At 39.3% G+C, this 27,848-nt stretch overlaps 1 pseudogene; it reads right to left on the bottom strand.

Annotated features, from left to right (window-relative positions):
* Positions 1 to 27,477, bottom strand: LOC137220567 (small ribosomal subunit protein eS6-like; annotated as a pseudogene).
* Positions 27,478 to 27,848: the final 371 nt, after the last annotated feature.

Genomic DNA, 27,848 nt, shown 5'->3' with positions numbered 1-27,848 from the left:
TTATTTATTTCTTACTCTTAGAAAACCTTGTTTTTGACTGGACTTAAACTTAGAGGTAGAAGCTGTCGGACAGGACAGCCTCCATCTCTTGGCAGTCTGTTCCTGGAGTTTTTCTTTGATATCCTTCATCCTCTGGGCCAATGGTTAGCATATTCTGTGGCCTCTTCCTAATTTTTCTTAGTACCCTGTTTCTTCAGAGCAGCAAGCCGACTTTGGTGTTGCAGGACACAGGGAATAACGTAACACTGCGTCTTGGGCACCGAGGTTTCTTACCTTCTCTGTTCAGGAGCTTTGCACAGCACACTGGCAGACACCATCTTCTTTAGAGAGATTGGAAAGTTTGTGGGTTCAGCTAGCTCTTTTGGGCCCCAGGTGATGATGCACAGTAGTATCAGTGAGTGCAAGAATATCTTTTTCCAATGGTTATTATTGGTTAAAATAGTAACCGAGTTGAGAACACTCAGATTGGCATCCACAGTGCATCCCCTGAACGGATTTGTGCTTGCTTTCTCTAGTCCTCCTAGTCTACCGTGCTTTGTGGGGAAACCTGGTTTGTCATCCCCACCACTGATTCCAGCCACATAGCCCTTCCCTTCTTCACCCAGAGCATCTGCAGCAGCTTCTGTGGCTAAACGCTTCTCATAGGAGGCTCAGAGTTTGCCTTTGTTGTCCACTTCAGTGAGTTTCTGGCAGCCCGTGGTTGGGAAAGAGATGTTCAGCTTTGTCTTGAAGCAGTTGCTTGCCTCTGAGACACAGCAGAGATGAAAAACTCTTGAAGTAGAATTACTGAGTAAAAGGATTTGTTTTTACAACTCCTAAAACCTGATGCCAAATTGATTTACAGAAATATGAATTGACACTCCTGCCAGGCATGTGCAAATGTCTAACTTAAAGCTCATTTGCCAAAACTAAATCATTTACTAAAAAAATTGGAAATTCGATAGGCTGCCAAAACTTTTTTATTGCTTTAATAAAACTTTATTGCATTCATTTGACTACTTGTGAGGCCAGCTGAATATTTTTTCATATCTATTAGTTAATTATACTTATTTGGGTTTGAGAGCTGTGTTCTAAGTATTCACTTATGTCTTAAGTGTTTAACAATATGTTAAATTCATATACAGTACATACGCTATGGACTCTACTAAAGACTGATGTTCTGATAGGGCGTTAGCCTTTTATGAAATTATGCTATTAACATGTCATGGGTTTTTTCCTGTTATGTTTTATATATTTGCATGTTGAGGATTATGTTTTTGTGAAGTAAAAAAAAATTGTTTTGGTATATTCTTTTGTGACTGTGTGTTGCTCAGACGGCCCTCCTAGAAAGGACTCCCTGCCACGTGACCAGGCGTGTGCTTCGCTTCAGCCGCTAGCTCTTAGCCTTTTAGGTTTTGCCTCCGCTTTTGAGCTGAGGGCCCACTATTTTCAGGATCATCTTCAGCCAGTAAAGAGGCACTGAAGCTTGGCCATTTCTGCCCAGTGCATGATCCCTCTAATGGGTATTTCTGGCCTAGAGCAGGAGCCTGAGGGCAGTTCCTCCTCAGGAAAAGAAGCCCATTCCAGCCCTAAGGAGCTGCTCTGCACAAGTGTTTGAAGCACTGTGTCTAAATGCCGCAAGGGGTAGACTGTGGCAGAGACCTAGACGCTCAGCTCAGATCTTCAAAAATGGACTTGTTGCCCAGTTAAATGGTACAGCTGGTGGACCACCTCCAGCTATAAGTTCCTTCTTGATCTTCCTCAGCTTTCATGCCACGATTGCTCTTGTTCTCAAGGCAGCCCTAACCATATATAGAACAAGAAACTTGTTCAAGGGCCTAGCTGGTCTACCCAGACTGGGACTGATCTGATGGGAAATCTTGGCTCCGGAGCTCCCCTTGGGGCTAACCGACTTCTTTCAGATCCACATTCCCTGCCCGATCCTGCTTCCTCCTCTCTACCTTTCACACTGTTGCCTACCAGTAAGGCTTTCACCTTCTAACCCATTTCAGTGTCTGCTTCCTAGAAAACGCAGCCTGTGACAGGAGCTACCATGCTTTTAAGCTTAGCTGTTCTTCCCATCCTGATACTAGAGAAACATTCACATAGACTTGGTTCTATTTTTAAGAAGGACTTGACTTCTTATATTTCAATTTTGTATTCATCTGCAAATTATTTTGGTGTGGTGTTAAGTGAGGATCTAACCTGATTTTTCTTCCTGTGGTAGGTGGCACCGAATATCTCTGCCTCTTGTCTTTTATGCCTTTGTGTCATCCCCTCCCCTTGAGTGTGGGCTGGACTCAGTAGCTCAATATTAGATTATAAATAACTGCAGGTCCTGTCTTGAGCTCTCTCTCGCCCTTTCTCTTGGCTCACTTATTACACTGACGGGGAGGAAGCAGCCTATTGCAAGCAGCCCTATGGGAGAACCACGCGAGGTGGCGAGGAGCTCAGGCCCTCAAACCAATAGAACAAGAGGAGCTCAGACTGTCTAGCCAACAGCCTGTGACGAGGTGAAGCCTGCCAGCCACCAAGTGACTGAGCTTGGAAGCAGGTCCTTCAGGCCCAGCTGAGTCTGGATCATAACTGCAGCTCCAGCTGACAGCTCAACTGAAACCTCATGAGGGATCTTGATTGAGTGAAATGTACCCAGTTAAGTTGCTCCGCAGATTCCTTATTCAAAGAAATTATGATATATGTTTGTAGATTTCGGCTCTTACATTTAGGTGTAATTGGTTATGCAGCAATAGGTAACTGATATATTCCTAAAGGAACAGCTAGCACTTGCAGCTTTATTTGTATTTTTGTTTGTTTGCTTATTTGCTTAACAAGCTAGAAGTTTACTTCTTGTACAGTTAACAGGCCAAGCCTAGGAAGGTGATTCTGCTATTCTTGACCAGCGGCTCCCATTTAAACAGCTGCGTCTCAGGCATTTGTTTAAATCTGACCTTCTCTAAATTAGAAGGACAGGAGAGAAGGACCAGAAGCCCAATCCTTTGAGCAGCAAGACTTGGAAGTGGTATTTTTCAATTTCACTTATATCCCATTAGCTAAAATCTGATCACATGGTTGTACCCAGTTGCATAGGGAGGTTTGAAAATGCAACATCATTTATTGATCATGCCTTTCCCCTACTGAACTATTTTTCCTCTCAACCAAATGTTGTATTCTGTCCATTGATCCTTAGCTGTTGCCAGAATATTCCACTCATTTCTGATTTTTTATACATTTTATCCAGCTTTTCATTATTACTTTCCTTTCTGAACCAGCTACTTTTTTATTGTCTGCAATTACAAGCAAATGGTTAAATCAGTATGTCCAATTTTTTAAAACTATTGGTATTTTTAAAGTTTTATCAAAGTCAAATACTCATATAAAAAGTACACAAATTACAAATGTAATTTCAACGAATTTTTACAAAATGGACACAATATGTAAACCAGCAGCCAAAAAATCAAGAAATGAAACATCACAGGGCTAAAGATTCCCTTCCAAAACTTCTGGGAATCTTACATTACTTTTATCTGTTTCAGAACTTTATATAAAGGGAATCATAAAGTACATACCCTTTAGTGTCTGCCTTATTTTGCTCAGTATTATATTACTGAGATTCATCGCCATCATTGTCTATAGTTAGAGCTCATTCATTCTCATTGCTATATATTATTCCATTAAATGAACATACTATTTGTTTGTTTACTTATTTATGGACATTTGAATTGTTTATAGTTTGATGGCTATTACAAATAGTGCTCTTTTGATCATTATTGTACCCCCAAATTTGCCCATCAAAATTCTGTTTTGAATTATAATAAACCCACACATTTAGGGGAAATCGACATTTTTCCAATATCCAGTCTTACAGTTCATAATCAAATAAACGTGTATCTCTATTAAATCTTTTTAACTTTTATACCTCTCAAAACAGTATTGTGATATTATCCATTCGCATCTTTCACATTCTTTGTTAAAGCTACTCTTTGGTATGTATAGTCTCTGCTGATGTTGAGTTTCATAATACTCAAAAGTGATTATTACTAGTACATAGCAATGTTATCTTACATATATTTTCTTTTATTCCAGACAGTTTTAGAATACTACATTTAGATTCTAAACTCTAAAGCAGCAGTCCCCAGCCTTTGTGGCACCAGGGACTGATTTCGTGGAAGACAATTTTTCCCATGGACGGGGTGGGGAGGGGATGGTTTTGGGATGATTCATGCTCATTACATTTATTGTGCACTTTATTAGTATTACATTGCAATATATAATGAAATAATTATACAACTCACCATAATGCAGAATCAGTGTGAGCTTGTTTTCACTTGCCACACACTGATAAGGTTTTGATATGAGTGTGCAAGCAATTGATTTATTATGGTCTCTGTGCAGTCAAACCTCTCTGCTAATGGTAATCTGTATTTTCAGCCGCTCCCCAGCACTAGCATCACTGCCTCAGCTCCATCTCAGATCATCAGGCATTAGATTCTCTTAAGGAGCACACAACCTAGATCCCTTGCGTGTGCAGTTCACAGTAGGGTTCGCGCTCCTATGAGAATCTAATGCCGCCGCTGATCTGACAGGAGGAGGAGCTGAGGCGGTAATGCGAACAATGGGGAGCGGCTGTAAATACAGATGAAGCTTCGCTCGCTCACCCGCCACTCATCTCCTGCTGTGTCCTGGTTCCTAACAGGCCATGGACCTGTACTGGTCTGTGGCCTGGGGGTTGGGGAACCCTGCTCTAAAGGGAATGCTTCTAATGTTTAATGAAACATTATTCATATGATTATTTATCATTGAATAAAAACTATTCATATAATATTTTTAGTGCTACCTTTTATTTGGTTGCAAGATCTCCATTCTCTTCTTAATTCTTTCTCTAACATGGGTATATTACTGTGAATCATGTGAGCCTGTTATGTATTTATGAGTCTACTTTTCTACTTTCCTTTCTTCCAGTATTCTCCTGGTTTTCTTCCTACCTCACTTCTTTCCACCTCACTTCTTTCCATTTTCTTTTCAGGTTTCTCCTCATTATCTAACCTTTTATTGCAGGAGTGTTCCAGGGCTCAGTCTTGGGACTTTGCTTTTTAGTCTCATTCCCTTAGTGAGTTCATCCAGTCATATGACCTTAAATACTATATATGTGCTAGTGACCAAAAATGCAAATGTATACTATAGATCTCACCCCAGAACTCCAGCTTCTTATTCCTGCTTGTCTGTTTGTTATCATCACTTCAAAGTCTAAAAGGCATCTCACACTGAACATGTCCATAACCACATCTTCCTCCCAAAACCCACTCTACCTCAGTCTCTCTTATCTCCGTTAAGGGCCACCCCTTCCTTATAGTAGCTCAGGCAAAGTCTTTCTCTTACATTCTATAAAATCCAATTTGTCAGGAAATCATGTACGCTTCAATGTACACCCAGAATCTGACCACTTTACCCCTTCCCCTGCCATTAGCCCATTCTGAGTTTTCTCTTTTTATTTGGATCACCATAGACATTCCAAAACAATTTCCTGCTTCCATTCTTGTCTGCGTACATCCTTTCCTCAATAGAGCAAAAACTTAGATACTATTTAATCAATTCTCCACTCAAATTCTTCCTGTAACTTCCATCTCTTGCTGGGTAAAATTCAGTGGGGTCCTTACATGATTGACCTCCCAATCGCTTTCCTTCACAGGCCCCATCTCACGGTCTTCTTTGTTCACTCCGCTTCAGCCAAGCTGGTCTCCTTGCTGTTTCTTTCTTTTTTTTTTTTTTAATAATTTTTATTGGCGTATACAGTAAGCCCCCTACATATGAACCTTCAAGTTGCGAACTTTCAAAGATGTGAACGTGCAAAGTTCCATCAACGTCAGGTGTGAGTGAAATTGCAGCTTGCCCTCTGTCTCCTGTTGCTGACTGTCCTTTAGCTCTACCATCTCCCACCTTCTCTCCGTCATCCCATCAGTAACTCTTCTTGCCTGTTCAGCCCCTGTATGCCAGCTGTTGTACTGTACTACTGTACTTTTCAAGGTACTGTACTGTAAGATTAAAACTGTTTATATTTTGTGTTTGTTTTGGTATTATTTGTGTAAAAAGTATTATAAACCTATTACAGTACAGTATATATAGCCGATTGTATTAGTTGGGTACCTATGGTAACTTTGTTGGACTTAGGAATGAACTGGGCTTATAAACGTGCTCTCAGAATGAAACTCATTCGTATGTAGGGGACTTACTGTAGTTGATTTATAATGTGTTAGTTTCAGGTGTACAGCAAAGTGAATCAGTTATACATATACATATATCCACTCTTTTTCAGATTCTTTTCCCATGTAGGTCATTACAGAGTATTGAGTAGAGTTCTCTGTGCTGTAAAGTAGGTCCTTGTTGGTTATCTATTTTATATATAACAGTATGTGTGTGTTAATCTCAAGCTCTTAATTTATCCCTCTCCCCCACCCTTTCCACCTTGGTAACCATAAGTTTGTTTTCTACATCTGTGACTTTATTTCTGTTTTGTAAATAAGTTAATTTGTATCATTTGCGGGGGCATGTTCCTGCCTCAGGGCCTTTGCACTTGCCGTTCACTCTCCTTTGAGATATTCTCGTGGATTACTGAATTGCCTCCATCATGTCTTTGCTCAAATATCACATTCTCAGTTAGGTCATCACTGACCACCTTATTTTATTTTATTTATTTATTTTTTAACATCTTTATTGGAGTATAATTGCTTTACAATGTTGTGTTAGTTTCCACGGTATTACAAAGTGAATCAGCTATATGTATACATATATCCCCTCCCTCTCGCACCTCCCTCCCACCCTCCCTATCCCACCCCTCTAGATGGAATGACCACCTTATTTTAAACTGCAAACCACCTCTCCTCCTCAGTGCTCCCTTTGCCTACCTTTCCCATTTCTTTTATTCAGTAGCAGTTTTAACTTTTGAATATACTATAGAAATTGTTCATGGATGTTGTTTATTACTTAACTCTCCTCATCGCCACCCTAATAGAATATAAGCTCCATGAGAACAGGAACTTTTGTCTGTTTTGTTTACTCTTGTATCTCAGTCTTAGAAGAGAGCTTGACAGATAGTGGGCACACAATGAATACTTGGGTTTTTTTAATTATAGTTACTGTACAATTTTATATAAGTTACAGGTGGACAAGGTAGTGATTCACAGTTTTTAAAGGTTATACTCCATTTATAGTTATTATAAAATATTGGCTATATTCACCATGTTGTACAATATATCCTTGTATTTGACTTATTTTATACATAGTAATTTGTACCTCTTAATCCCCTACTCATATATTGCCCCTTCCCCTTTCCTTCTCCCCACTGGTCACCACCAGTTTGTTCTCTATATCTGTGAGTCTGCTTCTTTTTTGTTATATTCACTAGTTTGTTTTATTTTTTAGATTCCACATATAAGTGATATCATACAGTATTCGTCTTTCTCTATCTGACTTATTTCACTTAGATTGATGCTCTCCAGGTCCATCCATGTTTCTGCAAATGGCAAAATTTCATTCGTTTCTATGACTGAGTAGCATTCCATTGTATATATGTACTACATCTTCTTTATCCATTCATTTATTCATGGACACTTAGGCTGCTTCCATATCTTGGCAATTGTAACTAATGCAGCTACTAACATGGGGTGCAAATATCTCTTCAAATGAGTGTTTTTGTTTTTTTCGGACATATACCCAGGAGTGGAATTGCTGGGTCATATGATGGTTCTAGTTTCAGTTTTTTGAGAAATCTCCATACTGTTTACCACAGTGGCTGCACCAATTTACATTCCTACCACACAATGAGTATTTGTTGACTCATTCGTTGAATGAGTCAAGAATAACCATTATAAGCCTATTATTTATTTAGAGTTTAGAAGGTAATTCCCAGAAGAGCTAAAAAACCAAAAAGGTTAAAAATTGTTGCTGGAAATGGGCCTGAGCATGAAAAGGGCTGTGTGGGAAAGGGATAGTTTTCTTTATAAACCCTCTTCTGCTGTTTGATTGTTTATGTCATAGGCATGTATTACTGTGATCATAATTCAAAATACTTTTAAATAAGCCAACATGGCTGGAAAATCATGGGATGATAACAATGTAGGAAGGCTGGCCAACAACAATTTACTTTATAGTAAATTGCTCTAAATCTGTTTTGAGAGCAAACTATTGAATCTGCTAATGGCAGATACAGATGGTACAAAAAAATAACCTTCCTTTTGGTGTTGGGTATAATTTTAAATAGAATCGGAATCTCTCTTATCATACTTTAAAGAGACTTCAATTTACTTACGTGATCAAGCTTTATATTATTACATTAAGTTGCACATGTTTCACAATGAGTGTAAATTGTACTGGGTGTCATCATTCAAGCCTTTTATGTAAAATGTGATTTTCTGATTCTTTAAATGTGGGTGGAGAAATGATCGAAATAATTTTTCATACACAGATAACTGGTGTATGTGAATGCTTGCTAATTTGAGGAAGGAGGTGGAGAGTAAAGGATGGAAGGAACAAAAATAATTTTGTCTAAGGCTGCAAGTGACATACATTCAAACAATTGCTTTTTCAGAGTCCTCAGGCTTGTTTCTATTCAATGTTTACTGAGCTTTAGAGAAGACTGAATCCCACCATGGCAAGCTGCCATCTTTGTCAGAGCAAAGAGCTGTTTACATTCAAGGCACATAATAAGTGCAATGTGAAGTAAAAAACAGTGTGAGTTCTATTATGGCTGATTAGTCCATTGTACACTGTTTCAACTAACATCTTTCTTGTGCTAAAAATAGTGAGAAGCCACGGGACCTCAGGCAGCATGATCCATCAGTGCTGTACTCTTTCAGGAGACTGCCAACAAAAGCTGCCTCTAACTCCCCAGAAAAATAAAAGGGCCACTTACAAGCTTCAGTGTCCTCCAAAATATGTAGTTTAACTGAGCTGTTTGGAAACCTTTCAGAAAATGAGATGCAGAGAACAAACAACTTCTAAAATGTAGATCTGCCTTCTCAGTAACTTCCTTTTCTTGATATGAACGTCATAAACGTCAGTTGGTTGCTATTAAACTTGCTTCCTTAGCTGCTTCTTAATCAGAGTAACAGTGGCATGAATGCGTATATTGATGCATCGGCCACCAGGAGCCTAAATAAATAAATAAGTCTGTCTGTTTGAAGTGACAGAGGAGAGGAAGGAGGAATATGAATAAACTGAGGTAAATAAATAAATAAATAAACCAGGTCATTTCATCACGAAGTCAATAGCTCTCCGCATCGGAGGGGAGAAAACAAACTGCTCTCTATTCTATTGAAAGCCTGGAAGAATTTGCACGGCAGTAATCCCAAATCCAGAGGCAATCTATTAAGAACTCGGCATTACTGATCCTGAGACTCAACTGATAAGCACATTCTTACCCCTACCTCCCCCAACATTAATCCTCTTAAAGATTGTGCTAAGTAATGAAAGGGTGCCATGAAAGAGGTCCCCCTTTTTATTATAACCGCACAAAATGCTTGTGTAAATGTTTCATTAACACACTGCTGGACTAGTATTTAATATCCTTTGCCTCCCTCCCCTTGGACCCCTTGGTAGGGGCTCCTGCCTGGAGCATGACTAAATGTGTGATTTACACATGTTTAAGAGAAACATTCCCACACTTGAATGCTGTTCCGTGACAAAGGGAGGGGAGGGGCTGAGAGAGAGGTGTTGAACCTATTGTAGACATTTTAATTTAAAATTCTCTTTTTTTTAATGGGCTTTAAAAGATGAATGACTTCCACCCACTTATCAGTCTATGTTTCATTTCTGTGTTCTTTCTAACTGCTGGTCTCTATGTAAGTGCCCTTGATAATTTTGAGGCTGGTCCTTTTGGAGGCATAGTGAGATGCTGTAATATTCTCAGAAAAGCGAGATGAATTCCAATGTGTAGCCATTGTGCAAAGAATCCTTTTCTAAACCACAGAGAGGCCAAAATAGATGACTTATCTTTACTTTGAATATGCTGAAGGATGCCAGATATTTTGTGGAAATATGCATCCTATGTTTTTTCTCTGTAGTCATCTAATTACAATCTGATGTTTTGTGTTCTTCAGCGAATCTAGTAAATCCTAACAGGATGCCTGCATTATCTGATTTTTAAAACATGGCATTTGGATATAAAAATAAACTTTCCTTTCAGACAAGCAAGATATGTCTATGGTACCTACTGAGTTAGTCAATATCCCGTAACAGGATGTATTGATGCAACTTGAAGATACAGAATCAGTCTCTTAAGAGCATAGTTTAAGTTAAATCCTGATACAGGATTCACATCCAGACGCGTGCTATTGGGCCAAATCCTTAGAAGAAAATTTTGTGTTGCATTCCAAGAGACTCCAAACTGAAATCAATATATAAGGAGACCGAACACAAACGTAGCCACTGTTTTATACAGTGTCTTTGTCCTGAGTGTCGTTCATTTAATTTCAGTTTACCATGAGCATCTGGACACAGATGGGGTCACTGGGTTTGGGTCAGAACCACCTTTGGGTCAGTGTGGATAGTTTGTGTCTCCAGCTGCAACTGTGGTCTGGTCTCAGAGTAAATAGATTCATTTAAACCAACAATGCCCTGGGGGATAAACACTTAAATGTATTCAACCTTAGAAGAGCCGAAAACATCAATATGTTCATAAAGCCACTTTGATTTGTATTGACTACAGTCATGCTGCTAATTCGTATACATCATTGTTTACTTCACAGCGCTTTTAACATGACTTTTGATTTATAGAAATCGTGATTCAATTTCTACCAAGAAGTGGTGAGCTCAGACCTCCCCCAGATCCTTACTTTCTCTCTGCTGTGGCAAAACTGAAAGAGGAACTCTCTTGTCACAGCATTAGTAAATGGTTGTATAGCAGCTTATGTGCACTTTTGAAACAAAATTTTCATAGTAATAGGTAATGGCAAAGTAGATTGCCCAAATAAGGGCAATCGGTTATCTAACATGTTATTAACATGTTCAGAGCAAATCCATTGATTTACACTGGGGCAAAGTTTATAAGCTATATTTCCCACTCAGAAAATCTGTGTTAAGCAAAGGAGAAAATTCACTGGACAAGGCCATGTTCCATCATTTAGAACTTTTATTTACAGGAACCACTAGGGCACATTGCAAAGCTCCATAACTAATATACCCTGTTCCATGCAAATTATGCAATCTGCATCTCATAAGAGTTTTAGCTTTGTTTGTTTGATGCTCTGTCAAATGAAGACTGTAAAAATTCTTTTCTAGCAGTTCTTTTCTTTCTGAGCCATTAAAACAAGTGGCTTTAAGCCAAGCAAATGGGCTTCAGTGACCAGAACCGGATTTTGTTTTGTTTATGGGTTAGTTCCCAGACTTCAATCAGGATTGAAATATTTTGGATTTTCTTTAGCTAAAGTCGTATCCAGAGGTGCAGTCAAACGAAGGTGTGGGTTTTATCAAGAAAAATGTTCATTGCTAAAAAGTTGCGTGAAAATAATATTGAAGCAGACAAAGAAATTCAGACCATAAGACAAAATGGTGACAGGAGAACGGGCGTTCCTTTTTCTCAGATATGGATGAGCCAGAACACAACATATCCATGGCTCAAGAAAAATTCACAGTTCTGATGGAGATGAACTTAGAAAGCCTCCAGACAGCCCAGACTCGTCAGCATCTCACAGTTAATTAAAGAAGTGAGTGAAGGCATCAAGGCTTGCTCCCATCTGCCTGAATAATTCACTGCCTGTATCCATTATTAAAACCCGTTACTTCCCCACAATGATTCCCAGCTCGAGATGGATTGGTCTCAGAACCGAGAGATAAAGTGTAACAAGGCCTACAGCTATATTAATAAATTGAAATGAACATTTATTTGCTCGTCTAATTAGAACTGTAGTTTTTCCAAACAGTGTAGTAATGCATTACCTTAACAGGCAGCGCTACCTGCCTTTTGTGAGATAAAATGAACAGGAGGGCTTTGCTCCAGATTTGGGATTTTCTCTGCATAAAAACTTCTTTGGTCACCGCCGTTCTTTTCAACCATTCATTCCATCACTAATGCTCCACCGATCCTATCTCTCCAGGATTGATAGAAGCTTAGCTTTTGAGGTACTTCGTCAGAGGGCGGCGAAGAATCGTGCATATAGAACACGCATTCTTCTTTTGTCCTGTCTGTCTTTTTAAAGGGTTTCAGGAGGAAAAAAAGAATGTAAAGGTTTTCCCTACCCCCTCCCCATCTCCACTTCCCTTCATTAGGAGTACAAAGCATTAGAGCTCAGAGGTTCAAAGAACCTGTGCTTGGGGTTTGATTCCTGACTCAGTCGCTAACTGGTGCATAACCTCAGTTTCTTCCTCTGCAAAATGAAACTAATAGTATCCATTTTTGCAGGATCCATGTGAAGTTTAGAGAGAATGTCTGTGAAGGGTGGAACTCAGAGTAGATGCCTATCGTGATAAGTTCTGTTATTGTTCAGCCATTCTTACTCTTCTCTGTTTGCAAATTAGATTTAAAAAAGCATTTATCACATTCATGTGGAGGAGTCTTTCTATAACATAGCTAAGCTCTCAATTTCTGAAGTTCAGAAATGAATACTGTGGTATAGCAACATAAAACTTTTTCGTTATGAAGAATTTCCATAGCAAAATCTGGTCTCCTCCAACTAGGTGATAAAGTCTCAGATGACAGTTTGTCTTCTCCCTTTGCAGGCAGAGGGCCTAGGACACAGTAGCTTATAGGACATAGCCTCAATCATTGTTTTTTTTTTTACCATAATGATAAGTGTGGTTGTTACGTGAGCTCCTACGAATTAAACATTTCTCTGCTCTGACCTATGACCCCCTGAGGCTAGAGAAGTCGGGCCTTCTTATTGATGTCATACAATTTCATACAGCAATCAAATTCAAATTCATGCTCCTGCAGACTTCAGCCTTGTGTTCCCCTTAAGAGGAATGTATTCTTTCTTAAAATGAGCAGAAATTGTACTTACCACATACTTGTTTGAGATTTGAGGTCCAGTTGATTGAGCACTTTTCATTTTGATAAATGGGGAAATTTTTTAAATAAATTTGTGAGCTGTCAAAGTGAGCATCAGCTCCTTTCATCTGTTTTTCACCTTGCAGATAAGGTAGGAAATTACTGACGATTTCTTCCTTGACAGGTTCTGGCCAGGGCTTCGTAGTTATAAGGAAAGGGATTAAGCTTAGTTTGAGACGAAGAACATTTCTCATTTTTCTCCGGTGAATTCCAAAACTGCTAAATAAGACAAACTTCACTAATTTTGAAACCCTTTGTGAAAGTAAAATTTAGAAAAAAAATAATTTGCAACGTATTAAATACATTACTGAGGGTTTCCCTGGTGGCGCAGTGGTTGAGAGTCCGCCTGCCGATGCAGGGGACACGGGTTCGTGCCCCAGTCCGGGAAGATCCCACATGCCGCGGAGTGGCTGGGCCCACGAGCCATGGCCGCTGAGCCTGCGCGTCCGGAGCCTGTGCTCCGCAACGGGAGAGGCCACAACAGTGAGAGGCCCGCGTACCGCAAAAAAAGTAAAATTAAATTAAATTAAAAATTTTTTTTAAAATACATTACTGAAAGATCTTATGGTGTGCCTTTACAGTGGCTTTGCTTCTGGGGCAAGAGTACAAATGAAACAAATCAGTATCAGATTTTATGTTATCTAAACAAATACAGTAAATTGTCTGGAAGCAGGCTCTTAATCAATATAAAACAAAGGGAAGCAGAATTCAATTTAGACACTCGTTCAATAATTCCTTATGCAGTATACTCTATGAAATGTTTAAAGACAATATACATTGGAACAAAATTATTTTTAGAGGTTTTAATAATTGTTTAAAATTTAAAACGAATGCACATTTAAGGTAAAAATTTCAGCAAATACAGAAGATTTATAATGTAAAAGGTAAGAGTCTTTCATTCCTCATACCAGGACAACCAGTCCACTATTTAGTTGTAAACATTATTAATTGCTGCTTGTATATGCTTCCAGAAACCTCCATGCATATACAATTATATGTGTATGTTTCCTGATTTGTTCTGTATTACACAAATGAACTTGAACTATACATATTGTTTTATAATTTTTTAAATCTTAATATTGTATCTTGAATATCTTTCCCCATGGACCTATCTCATCTTAAGGGTTGCATAACTTTTTTGTTTTTTAGCATAGATATACTATATTTTATTTAACTAATCCCCTGTAGAGGGATAGGTAAGTTGCTTGAAAATTTTTGGTATTGTAGATAATGCTTCAATGAACATCCTTGTAGCAGCATACTTGTTCACATAATGTTTGAATCAATTAATCCATCCCATGTGTGATTTCAAAAACATATTGCCAAGTTTTTCTCCAAAATATAGGTTTAAAAAAGATTTTTCCACTATTTAATTAGATGGTCCCATAAGTCAAGGAATACAACCTAGTCAAGTCCCAGCAAATTATTCCTATTTAACAATTAGCTATGAATTATATTCATTGAATGGCAATTATGCCGTTTGACAAATGGAGTGTTCATTCATTGATTAGAGAATTAGCAATGGACCTCATTCAAAACAGAAGAAAATGTCCCAGCATGCCTGATCTGAACTCAGATAATGCAATAGAGTTGCCAGGAACATTATTTCAGAGGCCAATTAGAACTAAATCTTGAGACGTTACCACTATCCTAGATATCTTCAAAAGATTTTTTAGATTTTGTTTTTCCTGATTGGAATTGCCAAAGAGCATTCCAACACTATAACCCTTTGGCCCAATGGAAGAGTGAAATATAAATACAAAGTATTGCTATCTTATTAAAGCTACATTGCTTTTTTTTTTTTTTTTTTTTTTGCGGTACGCGGGCCTCTCCCTGTTGTGGCCTCTCCCGTTGCGGAGCACAGGCTCCGGACGCGCAGACTCAGCGGCCGTGGCTCACGGGCCCAGCCACTCCGCGGCATGTGGGATCTTCCCGGACTGGGGCATGAACCCGTGTCCCCTGCATCGGCAGGCGGACTCTCAACCACTGCACCACCAGGGAAACCCTACATTGCTTTTTTTTTTTTTTAACGTGGAGCATGAAAAATTTAAGATTGGTGTAGGCGGCTTTTCAAAGCTGGATTTTCAGAAGGAGATCAAAGGAGGAAAACAGAGTAGGGTCTTCAGCTTAGAATGGTTTCCACTTGAGGTAGAGGAGAAGCTGGATATTCAACTCTACAAGGGAGGCAGTGTCAGTTCTTCCCCCAGTTCCATAGTCATGGAACCCATGGCTTTTAGCTGAGCACATGTGGCCCAGATTAAAGACCTCGTGCTTGGGAGTGGACATATAACTAAATTCTGTCAAATAAGTTATGTGCAGAAATAATGTGTGCAACTTCCAGAGTATGCCTTTAAAGGGAAGAGGGTACCCTCTCTTTCCCTCTTTCCCCTCCTGCCTGCTGAAATGCCCAAGTGGTTGCGAGTCATGTTGGATCTCTGTGACAAAGAGATGCAGAAGCAGCAAGGTAGAAATGCACCTTGGAGTGATGCACTTCACGGCTTTCTGGCTTACGCTCAGACTATTACAGGAGAGAGAACTAAGCTTCTGTTTTTCTTTTCCATTATATTTTGAGTTTCATTTCCAGCCGTCAAACATTGATCCTAGCTATCAAAAGGCTCCAGCTTTTGAGATTCTCAAACAACTTAGATTGTAAGTCTTGAGAAAAGCACTTCTCTTAGCAGCGCTGTCTTTGCTTCCGCATCTGTTTGTAGACTGTGTGTGTACTGAATTAGTTCATCAGTCCCTTAGGGCTTTGCTAAAAGCAGCAAGAAGGGTCCAACGCACGCCAACGTTCTGTATTACTTAGGAGTCAGTAGACAGCGTTCCTAGAGTCTGAAAAAATGTTTTGCCCTGTTTAATATGGGTCATCCAGCTTTACCCCCTGCAATAGTGCCCTCATTATCCCACCTCTTCCATTAAGCAAATTAAACATTTTAGATTCTATTACTTGAAGCATCCTTTCCTGCCCACACCCCCCAATGGTTCTGATACCATAGTCTATTTCAATTAGGAGTTACATTTGGCTGTGCAAATCAGAGAACTGAAAATTACTAGCATAATGTGGAGGAGGAAGGAGGAATGCCTTACATCAGGAGAAGTACAGAGCACTGTTATTGCTCTGAATATATGATTCTCTTCACTTTTTTCTCATGGTCTAGTGCAGACTGGCTAGTTGGTTCCGGCTACTACAGGAGAACACACAGAACAAAATCTGTGCCTCTCAGCAGCTACTGTCCTATTTTAAGTAGCTTTGAGTAACTTCCTCTTATATACCATTGGCCAGATGTATGTTATGTGACCACCTCTAACTGCAAAGAAGGCTGGGACTGTGGCTTTCTAAATCAGGGCAGAGTCACTTCCACCAAATTAGGATTTGGGCTGTCAAGAAAGTCAAAACAGAAGGTTGTTTTATTTTACCCAGGTCATGATCCATTCTAAAAATTTGATACGTTGACGGTTTATTGCAATGGAAGATTTTGTATTCTCCCAATCCAAAAAATATACATCCCCCTTTGTATTTCTGTAAATATATAGAGAGCTTTTAAAGGGTCCCCTAAAGGAAATGCTTTCATCAGTAGAGTCTCTCATTTGGGCATCTTTACTAAGAAATGCCAAAAAGGCATATATCACTTGGGTAGTATAGCTCGTGATCTGGCATCAGAAATAACGGTGCAGGGGGGAGGAATCAATTGGAAGATTGGGATTGACATATACACACTACTATATATAAAACTGATAACTAATAAGGACCTATTGTATAGCACAGGGAACTCTACTCAGTACTCTGTAATGGCCTATATGGGAAAAGAATCTAAAAAAAAAAAAAAGGTATATGTGTAACTGATTCACTTTGCTGTATACCTGAAACTAACACAACATTGTAAATCAACTGTACTCTGATAAAAAGTAACTAAAAAATGAAAAAGAAATAACGGTGCAGAGTATGAAAGAGCAGTCAGTGCCCAAAGCTCTCTTTCCTGGGAGGTGTCTTTTTTGACATGAAAACAGTGGACCTTGTGTGCTTAAAGAAGTATGTCAGAACTGCTCTCTAAATGAGAGAGACAAGAGGAGGGAAGGAAAGGGAAAGGGAAAAGGGAAAAAAAGGAAAACATCAGATGAAGTGACATGACTGGGTTAGGTAAGCTAATCACACTTTTTCTCCCTGAAACCCTAGGAGCTGTAGCGAAGAATTTAAATAAAACATGCTGTGTCTCCAGCCCGCTGTTTGTGATGTTCTGTGGTCACTATCATTTTTCTCCTTCTGGGAATTCAATTTGTCCCTATTATGCCAAGGTCACGGATTGAGGGATCTCAGTGGTCATCAGGGCTCTGCCTTTGAAGCAAAGGGTCAGTGCGTTAGTACAAAAGGGAATTAATCCAGTGTGCTGGCTCACCAAATGGTGGTTAATTCATTTAAAAGGAATGACCAGGGTTCCTATTCTAGGTATCCATCTGGACAATCAGAAGCCTCCCTTCTCCCAAACAAGAACTTCATTAATGAATATTCAGCGGAAAGTATTACTTCATTGTCAGCTCTAATTGCTAGTTTTACCTTATTAGTAGAAGCATTTCTGTGGCTGAGCCTGACATGCATTTGTTTGCACACTGTTATTAGTCAAGACTCAGTGAAGTCTTGTAATTAACACCTCCACATTATCTCTTGCAGTGAAAGCAAAGACAAAACCAGATGACTCACTTTGTTTTAGCTTTGCTCTTGTTTTCTGATATAGAAGCACTTAAGGAGAAGTGTAAGCTCATCAGAATGCCATATGGAGCCAACAGAAACCATAAAAGGGTTTTCAGGAAGCAGTGCATGGAAGTTCATTAAGTGAACACCACCACAATCAACATGCTGATTTAAAACTCTACCTGGCACTAATAAATTGCACAGGTACATTAGCTGCATTGCACATAGCAACCATTCCAGGTCACTGATGAAGGATCCACAGTTCCCCAGAATCAGGGGAGATAACATATTCTCTGTAAACGTAATGAAGTTAATGATCCACAGGACAATTAAATAGCTTTCAGAAACCTTATCAGTTTAGAGATAAAGCAGAGCAAGACAATAACTGTATTTTGATCATTCCTACCAGTTCAGAACACTATGTCTGAAAGCTGGCTACCAGCAGAATATAACTGATATTTCCGTGGGAAAAAGGGTGGCAGGGGAGAATGTCAACAGTTCATATTTCAGTTTTATATTTGGAAAGAGATCTTTTTCTAAATGCCTCTGTTAAGAAAAAACGTCTAGCAAAAAAGTATTTTAAAAACCAAGATAACATCCTGTCTTTTTCACTGAATTTATAAAAAGTTTAATTGTTTAATTTGTATTTTTAAATGAAAAAGTAAAACACCAAACCTTAAGAGAGAGATACCATCATCTGAAATTTTAGCAACTGAATCTGCAAAATCTGTCATGGTTTAAAAGAAAGAATTGCTTATTTACTGTTTGCAAATACTTCTTTCCTAAGACAATATAAAAAAAGTGAAAAGCAGCAACAATTGAAAGGAGGAATAATATATATGCAATGGCATTGCAGCCTTTCGATTAGAAATTATTCCCAAAGTAATGAAGAATCTAGCTATTAAATTTAAATTGCTTGATTTACTTGTCCTAGCTGAGTGGTCAGATAGCAAATCGTGTTTTCAAATGAAAACAGGCCCAAAATTTTAATGGACCCCTGTCTGTACTAAATTTCCAATAGTACAAAAGTATCCATCAGAAAGAAACAAGAATGACCTATCCATGCTATGCAAAGCAATCCACAGATTCAGTGCCATCCCTATCAAAATTTCAATGGCATTCTTCACAGAAATAGAACAAACAAACCTAAAGTGTGTATGGAACCACAAATAACCCCATATAGCCAAAGCAATCTTAAGAAAGATTGCTGGACTATTTACAATAGCCAGGTCATGGAAGCAACCTAAATGCCCATCAACAGACAAATGGATAAAGAAGTTGTGGTACATATATACAATGGAATATTACTCAGCCATAAAAAGGAATGAAATTGAGTCATTCATTGAGACGTGGATGGATCTAGAGACTGTCATACAGAGTGAAGTAAGTCAGAAAGAGAAAAACAAATATACTAACACATGTATGTGGAACCTAGAAAAATGGTACAGATGAACCAGTTTTCAGGGCAGAAGTTGAGACACAGATGTAGAGAACAAATGTATGGACACCAAGGGGGGAAAACCGCGGTGGGTTGGGGATGGTGGTGTGCTGAATTGGGCGATTGGGATTGACATGTATACACTGATGTGTATAAAATTGATGACTAATAAGAACCTGCAGTATAAAAAAACAAACAAATAAGCAAACAAAAAGAAAGATGACTGGAAGCATCACATTCACTGATTTCGAGTTATATTACAAAGCTATAGTAATCAAAACAGTATTGTTTTGGCACAAAAACAGATACCTCGATCAATGGAACAGAACAGAGAACCCAGAAATAAACCTATGTTTATACAGTCAATTAATCTATAACAAAAGAGCCAAGAATATACAATGAGGAAAGGACAGTCTCTTCAATAAATTGTGTTGGGAAAACTGGACAGCCACATACAAAAGCATGAAACTGGACCACTATTTTATACCATGCACAATAACTAACTCAAAATGCATTTAACACTTGAACATAAGACCTGAAACCATAAACTCCTAGAAGAAAACATGGGTGGTAAGCTCCTTGACATCAGTCTTGGGGATGATTTTTTGGATCTGACTCCAAAAGCAAAGTCAACAAAAGCAAAAACAAACAAGTGGGAAGACATCAAAACTGAAAAGCTTCTGTACAGTCCAGGAAGCCATCAACAAAATGAAAACTCAACCTATGGAATGGGAGAAAACATTTGCAAATCATATTGAATAAGAGGCTAATATCCAAATTATATAAAGAACTCACACAACTCAACAACAACAAGAACAAACCTAACCCAATTAAAATGTAGGCAGAGGATCTGAAGAGATGTTTTTCCAAAGAAAATACACAGATGGCCAACAGGTACATGAAAAGATGCTCAGCTTCCCTAATCATCAAGGAAATGCAAATCAAAACCACAATGAGATATCCCCTTATACCTGTTTGAATGGCTATTATCAAAAAGACAAGAAATAACGAATGTTGGCAAGTATGTGGAGGAAAGGGAACCCTCGTACACTGTTACTGGGAGTGAAAATTGTTTCAAACACTCTGGAAAACAGTATGGAGGTGCCTCAAAAAACTAAAAATAAAACTACCATATGATCCAGCAATTCCACTTCTGGGTATTTAGCCAAAGATAAATGAAAACACTAACTTGGAAAGATATATGCATCCCCATGTTAACTACAGCATTATTTACAATAGGCAAGACATGGAAAACAGCCTAAGTATCCACTGATGGGTGAATGGATAAAGGAAATGTGAGACAGATGATAGACAGACAGACAGACATATGTATGTGTGTGTGTATATATATATGGAGATATATATATATATGTAATTCAGCCATAAAAAAGAATAAAATAGTGCCATTTGTGAAAACATGGATGGACCTTGAGAGAATTATGCTAAGTGAAATAAATCAGGCGGAGAAAGACAAATACTGTATGATCACACTTATATGTGGCATCTTTAAAAAAAAAAAAACTCATAGATACAGAGAACAGATTAGTGGTTGTCAGAGGCAGGGTTGGGGGTGAGTAAAATGGGTGAAGTGGGATGCTAAGAGAATAAATCTTAAAAGTTCTCATCACAAGGGAAAACAAATTGTAACCCTGTTCGGGGATGGATGTTAACTAGACTTACTGTGGTAATCATTTCACAAATATATATTGAATGATTAAGTTGTACACCTGACACTGATACAATGTTATATCAATTACAGCTCTGGAAACACTGCTGCTGGGTTTGTAACTGACCAGGCCATGAGGGAAAGGCCCTTTTATAATGTACATGCATTTTGCATGGTCACCCTTATCATCCCCGTCGCAGCTCTGTATGATATTGGTTTATCACTTTGTGCCTGTACCTGGGCTGATGTAAATGACTGAGTCAGGACTGTCACTGCCTTCATGGGATTTGAGGAAATTATTAAACACAGCAGCTTCATCACTGAGGTCCCAGGGGCGCTCTCCCAATGCTAGTAGGTATGTCTCTGTTGAAACTAGCAGAGCTTTCAGCAGGCTGGGCTTTGGCTCTCTATCTGTATTTCACCTCTGCCTAAAAATACCCCCATGAAAACATTTTCACATTCATACCACTGTGCAGGTTTTGGCAATAGACAGCTACTCTGCCCTCCTGGTGCAACGTCGGCCCTATTGCACCAGAAGAACACAGTCTGAAAATAGCAACAGGGACTGTTTTGTGGCCATTGAATAGGAAGGCTAATAATAGCAATGCTTCATTGTTTGGCAAGGACTCAAGGCTACCCCGGCCAAGGAGCAGCACACGCTGCAATAACCAAATCATAAAATTTCTCCAGGGAATGGTGCAGCTTTTCAGAACATGTTTTATATTCTGGGGTTGCTTGGGAAGGAAATAGTTCAGGAGTTGTTTTGACATAAGTGTGGTTTGTTTCCAATTTGAGGGCAGGGGGAGGGGCTGAAGAGATGAGCCAGGAGGTCAGTCACAGAAGGGATGCAAAAATGTGTCGGCAGGGAGTTCCTGACAGGTGGTGAGAGGGCCGTGGCTCCGGAGCCCAGGCCTGGTGGGGAGTTTGTCCCCGTCGGGTTCCCAGTGCTCTCAGCATCGCCTTTCACACTCCTGTTATGTTTATTTCTGTTGAACTTAAAGAGTGACCTTTTCCAAACTGCAGTGCATTGTTGACCCACATGCATTTCTGAGACCTAATTTCCCTGAATGCCTTCCTTGTTCCTGCAGAAGAGAACTGTCTGAGAAAATAGGAAGAGGCCGAGGATAAAGAGCATTGGCATGGAAATCTTTGAGGCATTGAATCCTGCCTGCTATTAATAATTTAGAAGTGTTTTTAATGCCCTGATATGGAAGGAAGGTTTTTTGACACCAAAGGCATCTAAATATTAATTTCAGAGGAATTGGTTGTTACCAGCAGTTAACATCCATTTTGTTAGTTGACCTCCCAAGGAAGGTTAATGCACTAAAATCTGGTCATTAAGTATAGTAACAAATGTTTTTTCAGGGAGGTTATTACTATCATAAACTCTAATCCATGGTTCACAGGCTGCAGCCTCTAGTGCAGTGCTCTGACTAATGAAGAATTAACTATTTCTGAGCAGTTAATAAAGAATTTTTCCCCCCACCAATCAACATACTCTACGTGATCCTTATAATTACTAAAAGCATTAAGCTCTGGGTATGAGTTGCCCACATGTCAGACCAGAATTCTGCTCCGAGTAAATGACAAATGGCAAACCTAATCCCATTTCACTTAATTTTTTTTCCTAACATGTTCACTGAAATAAGAAATAATGGAATTCCTAAGTATTAGAAAAAGATGGTCCAGTACGAAGCATTTGCTAAATGAGAATTGATGAGGTCTTTAGTCATATTTTATTGTTACGGAAGATTTTATACTGTGGTTTAGTTCTAGCTAGAATTGAGAAGTTAATTGGCTACAAACAGGGCTTTTTGGCTTGTTTGTTTTATTTTGTTTTTCCCTTATTAAAGAACATGCTCATCTACAAGAATGCAGGAAGCAGAGACTTGTGTGAGAAACACACATGTGTTTCTCAAAACTCATCACAGTAAGAGGGAAAAGGTACAACCTAACCTTTCTAAAAAGCCTCGGGGCAGTGTTTTGCTTTTCAACCTAAAGGTCGTCCAGAATTAATTAAAGTCACTTTCCCGCTGAGGATGGAGCATTTGGCCTTACTTTGAAGGCTCAAAGAAAGTTGCTCAGTTCTTAGAGACCCGAATTTAAAGCAGCACAGCCAAGCCCTGGGTCAGCCTTTAGGAAGAAGTAATCTTTTGGAATCAAAAGTCTGAACAGTTAATACACTAAGGCCTTAGGTGCCTCTAAAGACATAGGCCAGAGTTGACAGCATAAAATAAAAAAAGAATCGCCTACTTTTCCCTGGGACAATCACCTCTCGTTCAAGTAGGATCAGCCTTCACATTTACTTATACCCTTTCCCCCCTTATTTTTAACTTCAGCTAAATCATGTCTTTGAGGCAGTTGCCCCCGTATTGAACAGGGAAGGAGGGAAACCATACTTAGCCAAAATCAAAGGGACATTGTCTTACAGAAAAGAACACGTATTTTGGAAAAGTTTGCGTTATACATGAAAGCTTTAAAGGGGTCAAGTACACTGACGGTAGCTCACCATCTCAAAATATTTTTGTGGAAGATTCAGCACACTGTAGCCAGCCAAGTAACCAGTAGGGCTAGGTTATCTGCACACGTTAGGACTATAAGACCATTTGTGTGTTTGACACTTTGCTCGAAAATAACTGCATTCATTTCCCACTTACTGGTGATGGCAAGAGACTTAGCCTTTCTGAGCCTCAGTTTCTCCATCTGTAAAATGATGTTAGAATATCTACCTTGGGAAACAGTTGTAAAGATGAGTGATAATATACACCTGGTATACAGAGGGTCCTAACATATTGGTATGACTTTGCCTTATACAATGTCCATTGCTTTATGTATTTTACATTGTATGAAAGTAACTAGAATCCCCACAAAACCTTTTGGGCTGAAAATTGGACTCAAGGGAGTAATAACACGTTAGCGTGACTTCTGAGAACTGGGATTTTACTGAGTCCAGCTCATCCGTCACAGCCCCATCATTGGACACAAAGCCTTCCCTGGTTACCTCAGACAGAAATAAACCTCCCAACTTCTGTGTTCTAATTTGCTTTGTACTTTTCAAATACCATTCTTCTCACTCATTCTTTGCTTAGAGTTACTTGTAGACACATCTTGGGTCTATGTTCTCAATACTTAGTGCAATGCACAAGGACTAAAAAGGGTTCATGAATTTCGCTAACTTGCATTTTTCCTGCCTAACCCATGGTGGGTGAGTGAATGAATGAATGACTTTGGAGATCACCTGCTCTTTCTTTATTCTTTTACAGTGTATCCTCCCTCCCACTTTTTTTTTTTTTTTTCATTTGATGTCTCTAGAAGTTTGCCCTACACCCTCCCCACTGTTTCCCCACGGTTGATCAGTTGACAGTAAAAACACAGCCAGAAAGCGGGTGTTTGCATGGCTGGGTCATTTCTAAGCTGGTGTTTGAGGATCAGGGGTTTCCTGCACTTTGACAAGGATTCTGAAGTGAATACAGTGGACAGGAAGCTGCAGATCGAGACCCTATAAAGATGAATCAAGGTGTCTTTTGAAGTCACTGGTTTCCCCATATCCTTATTGCCATAGCCCTCATGGTTCATAGAAATCACAGGAAAGAGAGGTTAACGTTCCAGGATTACTAGTGATTTGCCATGCTGACCTTTGGCATGCTCTTTATCCTCTTTGGACTTTAGTTTTCTCATCAATGATAATAGCTTACCCTATTCTAATTACTTCATAGGCTTGCTAGGCAAATCACATGATCAGGTAGTAAAGAACTTAGTTGAGAGAAAAGTATGATATAAAAAATATTACCAGGCTTCCCTGGTGGCGCAGTGGTTGAGTCCGCCTGCCGACGCAGGGGACACGGGTTCGTGCCCCGGTCCGGGAAGATCCCACATGCCGCGGAGCGGCTGGGCCCGTGAGCCATGGCCGCTGAGCCTGCGCGTCCGGAGCCTATGCCCCTCAACGGGAGAGGCCACAACAGTGAGAGGCCCGCATACCGCAAAAAAAAAAAAAAAAAAAAATTACCACTAGAACTAGACATTACAAAAGGATTAGATAAGTTAGTGTAACTTACTTTTCCTTAATGATTAATGTCATCTGAATCAACTTATTAATAATGAGAAAAATTAGATTTGTTTAAAAACAAAATTCTATTAAAATCAGGGAGAAGCCATAGAAAGGAAGTTTGATTCACTACTGTAACCGGTTAAGAATATTGACATAGTCACTCTCATAATGCTCATCCTACCTGCTCCTCACAGTGAATATCCAATACGTTTGGAAAAAACAACGTGGTGAGGTGCTATCACAGCACAATGGTTTTCCTAGGTAGACCAACAGTGGAAATCGAGGCTGTCCATTTAATACCCACCCCCTTCTCCTCAACATGTGCACACGATCATTATTTAATGGTGAACAAAGGGTCTCAGCGACTCTTCTCAAACCTGAACACATATAATTTCCATTCCCACCACCAATTCCGGTCAAGGCAGTTCTGAAATGGAGCGAATGCATTTAAGTACAGAGTTGACACTGCATCGAGTTCTGGTACTTTCCTGCTCATAAGGAAGAGGAATGTAAATGCTTGGAAACACACAGTTGAGAGAATCATTGAAAATGGTTCAATGTCTTCATCCTCTGAGAATACGCATGAGCATGTGCGTGTCTGTAGTCGCTCTTTCATGAAATGTGTATGTGTCTGTTTTGATTCTGAAGCTTCCCTTTGCTGTGGGTAGGTTTCACAGAGGGGTTCCAGCTTGTAAAGGTTAACCGTGCAGAAATCAAGGCTTTGTGCATTTTTGCAAAGGTCACATTCATCAGCAGTTCCGGAAAGACTGCTGGGCAGAGGCTTGGTAACCACCCCATGATTGAACCATGGCTCTGGGTTTCATTTCCTTAAGAACGCTGCTACAGTCCCTGGTTGTGTCACCAAGAGATAAAGAGGCTGCTCAGTCACTTGAAATTCAATTTGTACATTACTTAAATCCAGCCCACCTCTTTCCTTCACGGTGCTTGGCAGCAGCGTGCTGGCACTCTGCATTTCAAATGCCTGAGCTGCAGGAAGCTGTTTAATAAATGGCATAGGTTTTGATTAATGTAACAAGCTGAAAATAGACCATGATGTAATGCATATCTCAGCAGGAATCACAGATCAAATTGGACAGTTCAAGGGACCATGCTGTAGCAGAGAGTTTTCTCCAAAGAAATGTATTTTATGTTTTTACAGCACCTTGAAGGGTCAAACTGTAGAATGTGTACATTTTGGACCTGGAAGCCTGCCCTGTGGGTCTATGAATAGCAATTACAGTTGACCACACAAGAAGCTCCAGAGAAAATAAGATATTTGACATTGACTCAGGTCTACGAAGGGTCATCTATATTTCACCAGAAGCCCTGGCATTATTTTTTTTTTTAAACCACAGATAAACAGAAACGCTAGTAAAATTCTGGTAGTATCTGTAAACTCAGTTATTTTTTAAGTCAGGCATTTAGTTTCATCTAGTGATCTAAAAGCCTCATGTAGCCCTATACATAAAGGCACTGATTTAAACTTTCCTTTCTCAGTGGATAAAGTAATTGCGATTCATGTTCCTTGGTTCTAGAGAGGAAGATCAGTGAAAAGGAAAACAATAGCCTTGTATGCCAAGATCCCCTTATATTTGCTAAGGAGTGGTGTATTACGTAAAAGAAATGTGGGGTCGTTTTTCTTAATTAAGTGAGTGATATTGAAAGGTTAAAAACAGAGTCTAGAATGTACTAAAAGGAAGAAATAAAGGAAATAAATTCATTGCTCTTAATTACTGCTTACTGAGTCTATACTCTGTGAGTTGCTTGAAATCACTTTGGGTATTTAGTCAAAGTGTTGCATGTGTGTGTGTGTGTGTGTGTGTGTGTGTGTTGGTGTGGGGTTGTATAATAGTGGTAGAAGATGAGGTCAATCATTCTATCTTGCTACAAACAGAATTAGACTACAGGAAACGTTTTTACATTTGTGTTTTTCCCTACAGGTAAATTTCACTTTGCCCCTGTGAGAATTTGTATAATTTATGAATGATCTCACACTCCGGTTGCTGTAAAGCAATTGACTTGTTAAGAGTTATACTGCCTGTGAGGGAGAGCCAACATTAATACTGTTGGGCCTTTAGAGTCACTTTTCCCTGAACTTGCCTGTCTAATCAAAGTACTTTCTCATGGGGTATTCAACTAACACAGCCAAGGTCACAGATTCAATAAAAATAAGTTAATTTCAAGCAGAGGAAAACTCTCCCAGCCACTGTCCACAGTCCTAACCAAGCCAATTATTTAACACGAGATTTTCAACAATTAAGTAAAATCTATCATCATCATTCCATGACAGACAACAAAAATTGCTTAAACCATACTATCCAGACATACCTTGTTTTCTTGTGTTTCACTTTATTGCACTTCACAGATACTGTGTTTCTTATAAATTGAAAGTTTGTGACGACCCCACGTACATCAAGTCTGTCGGGGCCATTTTTCGAACAGCGTTTGCTCATTTTGTGTCTCTGTCACATTTTGGTGATTTTCACAATATTTCAAACTTTTTCGTTATTACTAAGTTTGCTATGATGATCTGTGATCAGTGATTTTTAACGTTACCTTTGTAATTGTTTGGGGGCACCATGAACCATGCCCGTATAAGACGGCTCATGTAATCCATAAACATTGCGTGTGTTCTGACTGCTCCACTGTCGGCTGTTCCCCTGTCTCTCTCCCTCTCCTTGGGCCTCCCTATTCCCTGAGACACAACAATATTATAATTAGGCCAATTAATAACACCACAATGAGCTCTAGGTGCTCAAGTGAGAGGAAGAGTTGCACGTCTCTCACTTTAAATCAAAAGCTAGAAATGATTAAGCTTAGTGAGGAAGGCATGTGGGAAGCCAAGATAGGCCGAAAGGTAAGCCTCTTGAGCCAGTTAACCAAGTTATGATTGCAAAGGATAAGTTCTTGAAGGAAATTAAAAGTGCTACTCCAGTGAATATACGAACGCTAAGAAAGCAAAATTGCTTTATTGCCGAGGTGGAGAAACTTCTA

This window comes from Pseudorca crassidens, chromosome 3, assembly GCF_039906515.1.
Source record: "Pseudorca crassidens isolate mPseCra1 chromosome 3, mPseCra1.hap1, whole genome shotgun sequence".
In the NCBI taxonomy this organism is placed as follows: domain Eukaryota; kingdom Metazoa; phylum Chordata; class Mammalia; order Artiodactyla; family Delphinidae; genus Pseudorca; species Pseudorca crassidens.
This window is presented reverse-complemented; position numbering and strand designations above follow the sequence as displayed.